General features: G+C 32.5%; 1 long non-coding RNA gene across 1 annotated transcript; it reads right to left on the bottom strand.

The window, feature by feature from the left end:
- Positions 1 to 3,996: 3,996 nt before the first annotated feature.
- LOC149537571 (uncharacterized) lies at positions 3,997 to 11,410 on the bottom strand. The gene is made up of 3 exons (XR_016356351.1): positions 11,296 to 11,410; positions 5,180 to 5,270; positions 3,997 to 5,086 (listed from the first exon to the last, which is right to left on the bottom strand). It is a non-coding gene; the product is annotated as an uncharacterized LOC149537571 (long non-coding RNA).
- Positions 11,411 to 15,844: the final 4,434 nt, after the last annotated feature.

The raw sequence follows: 15,844 nt of genomic DNA, 5'->3' as shown, positions 1-15,844 counted from the left end.
CAACCTTCTTTAAATGCACTAGTATGAAAACAACAATATATCACTAAATAAACTGCTAGAAACTCTAGATATATGACCAATTTTGATGATGTGACCATTGGTAGTTTATTGCCGGTCATTACTCTAGCAACCAAATTTATGACTAAATTATTTTTAATTATTAATTTGGTTGTTGATTTGATCATTGATTTGGTTGATTGTTATCGTTTCTTGGTAGTTTATTTGGTAATTTTGGTAATATATTTGCTAGTTTATTTGGTGTTATATTTAGTAATTGATTTGGTAATAGATTTGATATTTGATTTGATAGTTTATTCAATAGTTTATTTGGTAATTTATTGAGTACTATATTTGGTAGTTTATTTAATCATGAGTTTATTCAGATTAGGACACGATGGAATTGAACCACCATCCTCCTACTTGTAAAGTAGGTGCTCTTCCATTGAGCTAGTACCCTTTGAAGAATAATACACAAGATTGTCAAAGTTGCAATAACTATCACTTTGTTAACAACTACTATACATGTATAAAAAAGAGACATTCCTATTGAGGCATGTGTGGGCCCGTATCGGGTACCTCAAAAGTCTTTGTGGATGACCCCCATCAAAAAAAAAAAGCTCTTCAATATGGTTTTTATGGGAAAACTTAAATAGCTTAAAAAACCAAATGCATGTGCCTGAAATTGTATTAGTCATATATTAGTTCTAGCAATAAGTTAAACTTATTACTCAATTATTAACAAACATCATTTATATGAGATCTAAACTTGATAGCTATTGGAAATATCATTTTTGTGGCTATTCGAACTATTCCTAATTTAGTAGATTGGCTATAGTATAACATGCATCTTATCATATTTGAAAATTACTAAGTTATAAAGGTAATTGCATTTTTTATGCTTTCTTGAGAGCAATGGTACATACAAAGCATTTTTGCAAACAGAAAGAAACACTAAATAAAAATCAGGAGAATAAACTTGGAAACTCGGAGAGGATAGTGAAAATGGGATTTGAAGCATATCCATCACCAAGAAAGAGATATTTGTTAAAATAACATTCCTTAATAGATTTGATAGAAGAAAGTGCATGGACAACAATGTATTGTTGAACCTTGATCACACCCCTAAGTATTATTTATGCATAGAAAAGGGGCTTTCATTGCCATCGAGATGAGCTTAAACCAATTACTTGGATCATAGTATTCAAAATGTGGCTAGTAAGATGTGTCCATTTACAAACAGTCTTCTATGTTTAAAAAAGTAAATTCAAATACATATGAAATTGACATATAACTGCATAGTAGTTTTTTTATGGGATGAATAATAAGTGTTTGGATATATAGTTAGGAGCTAGAGCTTCCCTCAACCTCTCACACACTATGAAGAAAAAAATGGAACAAGAAATCTGCAAGAAACACAATAAGCACATAAAATAAAAATTGTAAAATTACCAATAATTCAGCTTTTGATCCTATATAATTTATTTATTTTTTAAAGAAACACTTAGTAAGCAATACTCCAAGACTTACCATGAAAGACAAGTGACAAAAGTTTTAAAATCCCAATAGTATTACAAAATCTTAAAAGACAATAGAAGTTAAAAAGTAGCACCAACAACAAAAACAACACCATCAAAATATAGCCATTTTATGCATACTCATTGTCGATCATTGGAGAAGCTAGAAATGATGACCTTCCTACCACTTTCTTTGCATCTTCCTAATAATTAAAAACACCATTTCTACAAGTTACCCACTATTAATAGATGAATAACATTTGAAGTAGTGAGGTGCAAAGGCATAGCCATGGATAGCCATGCAGTGATTAAAATATAGAGGTGGATAGCCTGTTAAAAGATTACAGACTGAGTTGGAGCTAGCATAGAGTAGAACATATTAGTCTGATAGGACAAGTCAGTCTACATTGTCATGTTCAATTTCCTTGATCTCAAGAAGAGTACACTAGCAACATTTTTTGTTTTTAGATGTCTTCTTGCACTATATCATCAATAAATTGAGGGACTAAGTTCATTTCGAGTGATGGGGTATGCCAAGGAATCTCCTAATTGTCTGAAGATGATTTATAAGATTTCTGCTAGTATAACTGGGCTGCCAAATGATTACCTTCTAAGAGTTCAATATGGATCGCATATTGCTAAACATTATCATGTAAAATATGTAAAGGTTAGGAGTTAACAAAAAGATTATTTATTTTTGTTTGTTGTGAAAGTTGTGTGTTTGCATTTGGATGTCTACAATGAAAAATGAAAAATGAAAGCTTTTAATTGGTGCAGAAATTGAGTTGTTCTAGGGCCTATCAACTACTTGTTTGCTTCCATTCTACAATTTATGGATTCATTTGAAGTTCTGTGGGTATTAAAAATAATAATAATAATAGGCAGTGGATCTCAGCTAATTTTACTTTTCTGAGGCACAATGGAAACTCATTTAAGAGACCTTAGCTTGAACAATTGGAATTTGCTATGTATTAGAACCTCTTTTAGTATTTATCAATGTTTCAATGAGCATACACTTGACTCAAAGAAATTGTACGCCACTAGCAGCAATTTGTAATTGTAATTTTTTTCTAGTTTTGTAGTAGGAGCAACAACAATTGGTAGTTATGAAGACCCTCCATTTTATATAAGAAATACAATTGGTGTAAAATAGACACTATGAAGTTATTAAAAAAATATGGATGTTTCAAATATCAACAAGAAAGTTTGGAAACAACCATAAGATTTTAGTGTGGCTGGTAAACAAGATGGATTGTAGAGAAATCCTACTAAACTGCATAAAAAAAAGAGGGCATGAAGAGCATGACATCGGTATTAAGAGGACAAAAGAAAAAAAAATTGTTGTTATGAAAGAGAAAATAAAGAACTTGCATGAAGTGGAGTTAGAAAAAAAATGACTTTATAATTCATCCCATTAGATCATAGTAAACTATAAAAATATCTTCCACAACCCATTTTTAAATACTTTGGAATATATTCTACCACTTTCACATACTTTGTGATGTTGTCAAGTTGTTAGACACCAAATTACAATTGCAATTTTTTTTTGATAAAATTTGACCTGTTGCCTTTTTAATAATCATAAATCTCTCAAGAAAAGTTCAAAATAAATAGCTCATCTATAAAACCTATAGAATATAATATGAAGGTCACTGTAATGGAAAATATTTGATAGATTATTTGCCCAAACTCAATTGAAGCCAGCAAGTTTCCCATTTATTTGTGGATAGTAATCAATAAGATATGTCAAATGTAATGGAGCTTCTAGAAACACACGTCACAAGAGATTAAGTGGGATTCAAATTAATAGATTTCATAAATGGTGGCTCTAAACACGAGTTCATGTTCTATTTCAAACCAATTTTCCTTATTCTAATTATCCCCGAATAAGATGGTAGTAAATCTGGCTCAAAATGTTGAAATCAAAAATCAAAATACATGTGTTTTTATCTTTTTAAGAACATTTCAAATCATATTTAGTTGAGATAGTATTCAACAATACACTACCATAAAGAAATGTGATCCAAAAGATAAGAAATATTCAGTCATAAACAATACTCAAATTATCACAAATTGCAAAAGCATAAGCTGAAAAAATTCATTTCATTACTAAGAGTCATAGAAGTGACAAAAGAGAAGCAAAAAAACTCACGTGAGTTCTAATACTTTATGAAACCCTTGTTTGCTCTTGCCGGACCCTACAACCTATACAGTGGAAGTCATCATGTCTTCCAATAGTCCCAAACATGAATTTATCAGTACCAAAAAGAGCACAGACACAAAACTGTGAGACCATAAATAAACTGAACTTCTAGCCAATGACAATTATTGCATAAATCAACACTTAGAAAGGAATAAAGAAACAATTGAAGAAAGTATTAATGTCATTGCCAAAGGTTCTTACCAATTGATTACAGATGCTACTCACTACCCATTTCATGACAAATGTTTCTCTTCTCCATATTCTCAATCAGATGGCCTTTATGAGTTCTAAGCAGTCATAATTAATTTCCAGAATATCTCATTGTAATAGGGCAAAGGGTATGAAAAACTAACTATAAAGCATGCATAATTCAGCCAAATCGTTTGAATTTCTGCTTCTCTACTCAGAAAAACCTCCATCCAGGTCAGAAAGACCGAGAACATGAGATAATGGTTTGATTGAAGCTTGGAAAAATAAGGAGAGAATATGAGAAGGTAGGCATATGTAGAGGAAAGATGTGCAGTAAAAGACATGAAGGGGAAGCATGTTCACAAGTCAACAAGCATGAAGCTGGATTACTGGGTCGATGGATCATGGACAGTGGACAGGGGCATCAATTATGACGATGAAGAAGAAATAGTGAGCTAAGACAAGTGTGGCATTTGGGTTCACACGAAATGCTCCAGCTTTGTAAAGACAAGCACGGGAAGAAAAAGGTGAAAGATTGATTTGTCTGCAATTGCAAACTGAGGAAGATGCTGAGGGTAGAGACTTTGTTAATGAAGATGATCAAGCCACTAGAAGGTTAATAAAGTTTCATGATGTAGGTAGCAAGGAAAAGAAATGCAATAAACTAATGATTACTTTTGGAGCATGGGTTTATCTGAAGAAGTTGGTAGAACTGGAGGTTTTGGGGGCAAAGAAATTATTACAGCAGCTTGAGAAGAGAAAATTTAGGGGACTTCTCTCTAATAGAAAGTAAGTAAATGGTTTTTTTGGTGCTCTTTTGCATGAAATTATTGGCTTAACTTGAGGAAATCCATCTTCAGTGTTTGTGGCTTTCATTCATCCAGTGAAAACTGTGTTTTGTTGAGTATTGTGACAATCTGATAGAATTGTAATAGTGTTTTGTTGAGCATTGTTGAAATAATCTAGTAAAACTATAAGGCGTGCTGACAATCATGCATGGGTGTACATTTCGGGGATAAGTAAACATTCAAGGCATCACAAGTCACAAATTAGTTAATATCATATGGGAATCAATCTGTTGATAGAAAACCATCAAATCATCTTACTTGGAAGAGTTAATATACAAATCTTTGACCTCACTCTTCAGCTCCTGATTGGTGTTCTCCAAATCAAATAAGGCCTGTTGTATAGAATGAAGGTAGTTAAAACTAGAAATAAACCTAATACATATTACATCAAAGATAAGATACACGTTACAAGATTTGATCCTGACCTGTGCCACAGACTCCTTAAAGTCATTGGGTTTTGCACCCTTTTCTTTTTGAATTTTCCTCCTAGCAGTATACATGATTGCTAAAGCTTACCTGCGAACAAGCACAATAAAATTTGGGAAATCTTAGAGAAGTTTTGTATTATAAAAAGAAATATAGCAAACAAAAAGATATGATCTGGGCCAGCCAAAAAAAATTAAGTAATAAATAGCCTTCAATTCAGAGCTGATGTAGAGAACTGACAGTAGGCTAAACACTCTACTTGTCCATTCTTCTTGTAAGTTTTGATAAGCAGACTGCTTATAATATATTATTTCATTCATCACCTCAAGAGACAGTGCATATCTCTGTCTATGGATTTTACAATCTCAAAAAATATTATTGAACTGGAACACCTAGACCACAAAACACTAAATAGCCTTCAATTTGTCCATTCTTCTTGTAAGTTTTGATAAAAAGAACTTCTTATAATATATTATTTCATTCATTACCACAAGAGACAGTGCATATCTCTGTCTATTGATTTTACAATCTCAAAAAATATAATTGAACTGGAACTACTATACCACAAAACACTAAATAGTCAATACCAAGCCACATATAATATAAAACAGTTTTCAACTCTTTTGAAACTAGGAAAAGGCCGTGTGGGGCACATTTACTGGCTTCTTGAATACCTTGCCCAAGAACCTTTAAGAGTACATATCCAAAAATGCTGCCACAAAATAAATGCAAGCATTCCTTTAAGACTAAGCATATCACGAATTGTGCTGTGAAATCTAACTACCAATGAAATGACAGATGCTATCTGTTATAGTCATCTTAAAGGGCCCAGTGGTCATCTTCGAAACCCTTATGGCCATTGTGTCAAATGAGTTGCACAGATTTCCTCATCCTTGGATATAATGATGACACCAAAATTAATTGGCAGCCTTTACAATAAGATGGAACCAGAGTAGTTCAAATGAATGGTCATGTAGCATCATCAAACACTTTAGATTCTATTAAGAGTCTCGATGTTCCAAATAAGAGTTCCATTGATAAAAGTCCCTCGTAATGAAAAAGGCGACAGAGAACCCATGAAATTCGTCCACAAAATAATTATATGCAGAGTTCAATAATAATGTTCTATGGAAAGTATATAGCTAGATTGTAACAGCTGATACATTTTACAAGGGTTCATAGAACAACTCATACATTTTACAAGGGTTCATGTGGCATCTGGGAAATCTATCAAAACTGAGTTTGTTGTGAGTCCATGTGAGCATGTAAGCACTTTAGGAGAGGACAGTAGAATTTTCGCTATTGGACTTCACACTTTGAACATAGGAGATTCCCAACTCAATCTTTCTCATGACACACATTGACAAATGGAAACAGGAGTTGCAGGGCAGCTTAGTTCCTGCCAGAGTTGGGGTAGGGCAGGTGTTGGCTATAGCAAAGCTTGTTACAAGGAGGAACTAGGAGTCTTCGTGGGCTAGGCATCATGGTTAGCTTCTGTGGATGTAGCCATACTAGTGATTCACATAGCCTAAATTGTTTATCTTTCCTTCAAATCTAAAACATGAAATGATAAAATGAATGCACAAAAAAATATCACAATTTTCCTTGCAGAATATCAACTTAGCTGAAACCTCGTCAGATTCATAGCCTCATTTGTGTGAACAAAGTGCCATTTAATGTTAGTAATTGATCACAGGAGGAGCCACAGTTTAGTTGACAGAACACTACAGCAGCAATGTAAAAGATCTTATATTTAAATTCTAACTAGTCTATACAAATTGAACTACAGAGGGATGAATTATAAGTAATTGTTTGCCCACTACATGTTAAAATAGAGGACATCTATCTTAACCAGACCATGAAGAATGAATATAATATTTATCCTATATCCATTTATCCTTAGAAGAAATATAAGAAGGAATTCAAAGACAAAATGAAGCTTACATGAAAGGTTTCATCAGCTTAGCTGCTGCCAATTTTTTTTTCATATCTATGTAATCTTCTTATCAATCTGAGTCATGTCAGGTGAAATTCTAAAAGTTATCAAGCAGTAGCCTAAACCAAAATATTCAGTCCGAAGCTCTCAACCAGCCTATACATGATATCTTTTACAAATTGTCTGAATACTTAATCATTGAGAAGTTTAGAGTCCTAATTAAGCAAGATTCCCGTAACAATCTTATAGTGTGTTGAAATTCAGTGAATGAAAATAGCTGAAATGGGTCACTTAATAGTTGAATGTTGTGTATTATTTAGACAAGTCAAATATATACCTTCAAATGAAGTTCTTAAAGTGAGTAGTGTGCTCTATTGTTTGGGAAGATAACTTACAATTTGTTCTCCATCCAAGAATGTTCTTCTTGAAAAGTTGGGACAAATAGAAATGCCCTTATCAAAATTGGACCAATCTGACTTCAATGGTTTGAAGTGTGTAAAAAACACTCTTGTGGTTTCTTTAGTTCAGTCTCAAATGATGAGGCATTCAGATGAAGATCTGAGCCTTGCAGTTAGCATTATCTTAGTGGCATTATCAAGATGTCAGCTCCTGTTGAAACTTATAAAGATGACATAATGAGGGAGATTCTACAACTGATCATTGATATAGTTTTCATGGGCTACAAGATACTAGAGGCTCTTCTTATGCTAGGAGGATGAAGGTTTTAGAATTAATGGCTCCTATCAGGATTTATGTTCCTATGATTGACTTGGATTGTGATGATCTGATTTAAAAAATTCAGTAAGGAACATGAAGAAAAAAATATTCTCTATACAAGTGAAATCTGCACATAACTAAGACAGACCGAGGAGCCCAAATCTTCTAAGATAGAGGAGTACTTCAATCTATCCAAGTGAAATCTTCTAATAGCTATTACCCATTTAGTCCACAGTTAATTTATTATTAAAACCAGTAGAAAAGTTATTTGGTTCCCAAATATTTGAATTCAAATCTGTCTCAAATCTTTGTTTGGGGATGGAAATCTGTGTATAAATTGTAAATGCTTGTTGAAAATTGTGAGTTGACGAGACAACCAAAAACTGCTTTGATAAGGCAGAAGATGACAATCTTTTTATCTCTATGCATATTATCATTTACTTGTTCTGTTGACACAAAATATTGGTGTGCCTCGTCATTTTTGTCTTTTTGTAAACAAAGAGCTATATGCAGCTTACTTTTAGAGGATTTATTTCCGAGCAACTCAGATGATTGAAGTGAGATATCTTCCAAGCTAAGAGGAAATCCAAAAAGGAAAATAACAGAAAAGCTCACCTACCCAAATACTGAGACAAGCTTCCTAATAACCCAAATTTGGAGTACACAACTTCTCAAACATTCAAATCATAACTACATTAATTCCAAAAAGAGTAGATCAAACTGAATAAGGTAAACAGGAAACCAACATGATTTCTCACCAGCCCAACAACAATACCAAAAATGATTCTTCACTTACCTAGTTTCGGCAACAGAAAATGTTAGGATCTTAGCAACAGAGATGAAAATGACATGATTACTAAGGGAAGTAGGACCCTAAAAAGGGGAAGAGCAATTAGAAAATTAGATCGTAAACATTATGAAAAACACAATTTCTGCATAATCCAATTTTAAAAATAGAAGTTTTGAAATCCCGATTGGAATAATACAACAGATACCCTCATGATTTTAAACTTATCTAAACTTCGTTGACAGGAAAATTGACCCCCTGATTGGGGGATTTGACGTCTACAACAATGGTCTATAACCTTATTGTGATGCTAGGAAAATACAACAAACTGAACTTTCTCTTAAGATTTCTGATTATGAAATGGATCTCTCAGTTCTAATTTTGAATAACAATAGCTCAAATGAGTGAAATAAAACAGTACAAATCAGATGCTCCAATCGTGCATACAAATGTCATATCTTCTACATTGGGTTTCAGAATCAAGCAATGTGCTGAGATATACAAGGGTTCAAGAGATCAAGCTTACATTTACACCAGACTTTCTCAGCCGAGAAATAATGTTGTCCAATTTTGCACAACAGATCTCTTAATGTCTTGACATGGAATGGATCTTTTCATGAATATTGGTCAATGTTTTTCTAAGACGAAAAAACAGCAACATAATTTATTTAGAATTATTGATTATAAAACATATATTTTATCGTGAAATATATAGAGTACAAGAACAGCTATATAATGCCATTTGAACCAAATGCTTTGATTTGGCACACCTTGCTTAGTGCTTGTAGGGTCCATGGAAATATGCAACTTGGAAAGAAGACAACCAAACATCTTATTGAATTGGAAACACAAGATTCTGCAACATATGTATTGCTATCAAATATCTACACTGCTGCTGGAAGATGGGATAGTGCAAGAAAGGTAAGAAGAATAATGGAGCAGAGACAGGTGAAAAATGGAACCACGTTGCAGCTGGACTGAACTCAAGAATAGAGTCCATAAATTTGTTGTTGAACATAGATCACATGAGCAAACAGACGAGATATATATAAAATCTTTGGACCTAACTATGCAGATCTAAGCAAAAAGATATTTGTCTGACAGAAAATTTGTGCTCCATGATGTAGAAGATGAACAGAGGGGACGTTTTCTTTGTTATCACAGTGAGAGGTTAGGCATTGCCTTTGGGCTTCAGATACAGGAAGACAGGGGGAAATTGAATTATAATGAATAACCCGGAAAATTCACATCATACTTCATTTGAGAAATACATAGAAGACTATAAATCCACAATATTAAATTTAGAACACAGACGATTCCTACACTGACTTCATAAAAACAGATACACAGGGAAGTGCCAACGGAATCAGGTTGTAGATAGACTGAGAAGACTGAAAAACCCTAGATTAAGAAGAGGGGATGTCAGACAGCAATGATCGTGTACCACTTTTTGAATCAGCATGCAGAATGAAATGACATTTGATGCCATACCTCAGAGGGGCAGAGAGAATGATCTGGTCAAATGAAGATATAAAACAATCAATACAAGAAACTAAACTCTATGATCCTATGGCTAAACTGAAGAAGCCATCAGGATTCAACTAAGTGTAGTAAGCAACAAATACAATTAAAAAATACAAGCATCCTACTATACAGAGCATAAATACTGAACTCTACTATGCTTATCAGATGATTGAACTAATGCAGAAGACATAAATTGTTTAAAGCAGAAACATTGTGGGGCAATTCATTTTCAAGACTTTCATCAGATGTGCGAAATCTGGAGAATCTCTAGCTTATTTTGAATGATGATGTTTTTCTGACACGTAAATAAGGATATCAAACATCATGTTCTGTATCTACCTCATGGGCAATGCACAAAGATGAATCAACAATTTTTTTTTTAAGAATATGGATATTAACAGCATATAAAAGGATATACAGATGTTCAATTTCGCCATCATTGTTTGTGCTTGCAGATGATCTGACCATAGAACCTATATCATGTGGATCATTAAATATTCAGTATGATCACAGGGGTTCAAGATCATAGCTCTGAGCATATTGTTTTCTCGGTCTAAGACAAAGTAGGAGCGTGATCGCTTATCTCCCGGATAATCTTCGGTCTAACTCTGTATCATTCAGTAATACTGTGTCCTAAAAAAAATTGCTCTCCTATGGTTGCAGATTATATAGTTTTAATGAACCGCTAAATAGAGATATTCGTGGTTGTCTATTCTGGATTCAATTATGTTGATGGTGTGCAATTCTGTTCATAGCACCTTTTCCATTATTGTGGTAATTAAACTGGCAGACCCCAATAAGTGGATTTGGAGAAGTTTAAAAAATTAGCAGGGTTCTCGAGACGTATGCAAGAGAAGGGCATTTCAAGAATTTCCATCGTACCTTCTTAATTTCAGCGCTCAATGACTTGTTTGGGATTTTATTCTTCATCCGGAGAAATTCTCAAGAAATTTTTTACGTTTTTTGCTATAAAGTATTTCATATTTCATTCAGAAAGTCTTATTATGCTTTGTAATTGGTGCAGGTTTGTAGAATATGTGTTTGGGAAGTAGCAGATTGTACAAAGAAACCATTATGCGTAACGCATCGGAAAGATGAGTGTCATTGAGGATCCTGATATTTGTCATGGATAAAGGAATATGATTATTTACCATTCTGAAGATGCACGATGCAGGTAAAGATCTTCACGTGAAATGTCCCGAACACAGAAGGATATGCGGCACCAAACCTTTTCACAATTTCCTTGCATAAACGATGTTCTGTTACTACCAATGATGAAAACAAAATTATCAAAATAGCTTCATGGAAATACGCATGGAAAAGGAAGGATTTGTGTGGATGTATGTCACAGAATCTCCAACGTCCTCATAAATTCTGGGACAAGTAGCTAAAATGAAGGTATAAAAGATTTATCAATTACATATCAGTAGATTTAATAAGTTTTAATAAAATGCTGAAATATGTACCTTAGATCTACATACCCTGTTCGAAAGCTCCCATTTTGGCGCATATTGGGAGGATGCTGGCAAAGGTTGTCCAGTTTGGCTTTACATCTTCCAATTTTTTTTTCTTAAAATCCTTGTCAAGAAACCCATTTCTGCATATCCTATGAGCATCGCATTCCATGAGATCAGATTTCTTTGAACCATTTTGTCAAACAGTTGACGCGCCTTGTGTATGCTTCCACATTTTGCATACATGTCTACCATACATGTAGCAAATACAACATCTGACAAATTTTATCTATCCCTCATGCTTTGATGGACGTTCGAGAGTTCTCATTTGGCACGGGCTGGGAGGATTCTCGCCAAAGTATGGAGAGTCTGTCTTCACACCAGCTAGTACATTAGCTTGACATTTCAAAAGCCTTTTACAATAAATGTGTGTTGTTTATATATCCAACAATAATGGCATTCGATCAAAGAACTCATCGGCCTTGTCTATGCTGACACATTTTTGAAGATTTGTGAGAAAATCCCACTATATTTTTTGTTTAAGAGATCCTGTGATGCAATATACTAGCAAATGTGAACTTTGCGACTATGACATTTCATCTGACCAAAAAGTTAACAACATCTACCATTAATTTTGCAGCAGCGGATTGTGGCATTTTGTCAAATAATTCAGGTGTCTTATCTAATGCTTCTACATTCCGCATACATGTCTACCAGAGAGCTTGCTACAATAACATCTTCTATGCTCTGATATATGTAAATAGATTTTTGTAGATGTCCCAGTTTGGCACAGGCTCGGATAATGCTTATGAAGTTTGGCTCTACCCCAACCAATTGCATTTGCTTCAAAGTTCTCTGGCTTTTTCAAAAAACCATTTTGCGCATACCCTACAATCACTGCAGGCGATGAGAACATTTAGGCATTTTATAATTTTTTCAATTATGTTGTCTTTCATATGAAATTTCTAATTTTTTTGAGGCATTCATCTTTTAGTAATCTTTGTACCATATAATTTCTTTGATTCTATGATAGTCAAATTTTGTGGTTTTATTCCACGAAGTGCAAAAGGAGGAAATATTTTATTGTTTTGTATTTTTTGTTTTGAAGAAATAATTAAAGTATATGTAAAATTCTAAAGTAGAATATCAATAGATATATTATGATATTAACTCTTACAAAGTATATGTTAATATGATACTAAAAGTAAAATTAAAATAGATTTATACTTTCTATAATAAGTTATATAATTATAGCTATTAAAGTTATTATATTAATATTTTATAGTAAATAGAACAAAACTATGTTGAAATGTTATATAACTTTGGGGTACAAAAAATATTGTAATCATTTTAGTACGAATACTATGTATTAAGTTCAAATTTTTATAATCATATTATTGTTATAATTGGACACATCAATTAAAGAAATCATAAAACAAAAATAATAATAAAATAATCTAAACAAGTCACTTGATCACACTATAGTGAATGAAATATTTTAAGATCATTTTATATTTTGTAGAATGAGATTAAAAGTAAAGATCACAAGGAGATATATGATACCAATATGTACATAATTTTATTTTTAAATATTCCTTGCGAGTCCTTTCTAACAATCATTCGCAAGATACATCAATTGAAAATCATATACCATTGTGTTTCATAGAAGTTATATGATTTCTATTGGTTTTCAATGTTGGATAACCTATGTTGTACATGGTATGAAGATGCTTGTAGATTTTATCTCTATGCATTTTGTCCTCTTTTAGCTTCGTGCATTTTGAAATTGTTACCTTTCTTTCTAGCACACAAATTTTTCACTATAAATTAACAAGATATATAGAATACTTAGATTTATTAATAATTTTTTATTATTTGAAGGCTATAAAGTGTATGATAATTTTTCAAAAAAAAAAATTGTTGCATATTTTTGTTAACTTTTGAATTTGGAGCTATCATAATTTTGATAGAGGTGTATGATGTTATGCATAATCTTTTCTATATGAATATGTTCACTAACTTCTTTTATGCTAAAAATGAAAAATATCAATACCTAGGAAAAAATATCATTTCACAATATTTTTTCTCTATTTTCCTATTTTTTAAAGAAAGACTCCATAAAGGTGTTATTAGAGAGGGAACAATTATGAAGTCCATAAGCTTTTCGTATTATATTTAAAACATCCATTACTATCCTTGCTAGTGAAGATGCTCATCTCTATTAGTCATTTGTTTTTTTATCTATATATGGTTATAGTAATATGAAACTACCATGTACTCCTTGTAAGAGGCACCAAATTATGCTACACACAAGTTATACATACCTTATGCCTCCTTAGATTTGAAATTGTTATGTTTCTTTCAATTGTACAAATTTTCCACTATTAATTAACAAGATATATATATATATATATAATACTTAGATTTTGTAATAATCTATTTTAAATTTTAAGGCTACAAAGTATATGATAACTTTTCAAAACTTTTTTTTTTCACGCATTCTTTTAATAATTTAGTAAATTTAAAATTTTACAATACAAAAATAGAAAGGGTATGTTTTCCTTTTGAAGAGGAATTGAAATGCAATTTTTTTTTTAGACGTGCATTAGAAGAAATTTGTAAAAAAAGGAAGTTGATTTATATTTTTGAATGCACATAATTGAGGGAGAGGATTTTTTTCTTTTTTAATTGTTGAGAGGAGTCCCGTGTCATTTTTAAGACAAATTGTCATCACTTAGTGTTTTTTCAACTCATCATCAATTGGTATCTTTTTGAATTAATTATTGAATGTAATAGGTACTTTTTGTGCACCAAGAAACCTAGGTGGCCAAATGGCTTGTTGTAGGGTTCTCATGAGGGGCCTTAATCTCTATGCATTGTGATGAAATTAAAAAGAAAAAAAGAGTATATGAGTAATAGTCATTTATACTTGTAAATTACAAAAATTAAGTAACATCATTATAATATATTAATATGATAAAAAATTCATTGATCATTCAATTAGTCATTTGTTTAGGTGACTAATTATTAGTGACCAATTGTTTAATCATTTATTTAGTCACTTATCTTTGTCTAACCTTGAGATTTTATCCAATGATCAAATTAGTCATTTACTCAGTAACTTATACTTATAAATTACAAATCATTACTAGAATTTGATCACTTTTAGTCACGTGACTAAAAAATTTAATACTGTGACTAAAAGTTTTAGCCATGTAGTCATTTATTTCCCAAAATTCTACTAGTGATGTTTGTAGTAGTTCAACTACTGTCAGAATGTATTTTTGGTGCATGGAAAGCTCTAAATTTGGAATTGGTAGTTAATTGTCGGTGCACCTCTAAATTATTCAAAAAAATCTAGCACACCTTAGGAGAAGCACACCTTGGAAGAAGTGCACCTTGGAACCTTGTGAACCTTGGGAGAAGCGCACCTTGGAAGACATGTCCAAAAAATACAAAATTCTACCAAGTGTCAAAACTAAAATGCTAGCATCTGGGTTTTGTTCCCCTTCATACCAGAGCTATGTATCTAGGTATTTGCTCTTGAATTTATCTATAATTTATGTCACTTCGGTTGCATCTGGAAAATCTAAAGCATCATATTTATCCTTTACATTTTTTCGATAGTTTCTCACCTGTATGCAAGTCTCTACAAAATCTCCCAATTTTAAATCCAATTCTAGAAATGTCTCTTCATTCTTAAATGTATGTTTGATATCCTCATCAGTGGAAGCTCCTTTAAATGTCTTCCAAAATTGTTCAACAACTACTTGCATAGTCATTATTTTATCCCTTGAATCATCTTCAAAAATGTCTAGGCAAGCATCACTGTAATGTCTCTCTACCTCCAAAATCTACTCTTGGGCCTGATCCTTGAGCTTATGAATATCTACATATAATACTTCAATTACTTTATTACCATCTACAATCTTCTCTATCCAGTCATCTATCTTATCTAACTCATCTATAGTATATACATCCATCAACATATGACTCATCTAACCTTTTACTAATTGTGTAAGAATTTGCCTAAAGGCAAAATTTACCCAGGAACTATGAACTCAAACACAAGCACAACTATAAACCAAGAGAGAGAGAGAGAGAGAGTATGATCAGAGTGACAATATATTCAATATGCCATGGTGAGAGTACACTAGGAGTGCCTGTATATAAAGGCCTCTGAGATACATCTAGAATGCCTCGTAATCAACAATATGATAAGTCATACAACCAAGCACATGTCCAC

This window comes from Cupressus sempervirens, chromosome 9, assembly GCF_028749045.1.
Source record: "Cupressus sempervirens isolate cs-2001-9-10 chromosome 9, ASM2874904v1, whole genome shotgun sequence".
In the NCBI taxonomy this organism is placed as follows: domain Eukaryota; kingdom Viridiplantae; phylum Streptophyta; class Pinopsida; order Cupressales; family Cupressaceae; genus Cupressus; species Cupressus sempervirens.
This window is presented reverse-complemented; position numbering and strand designations above follow the sequence as displayed.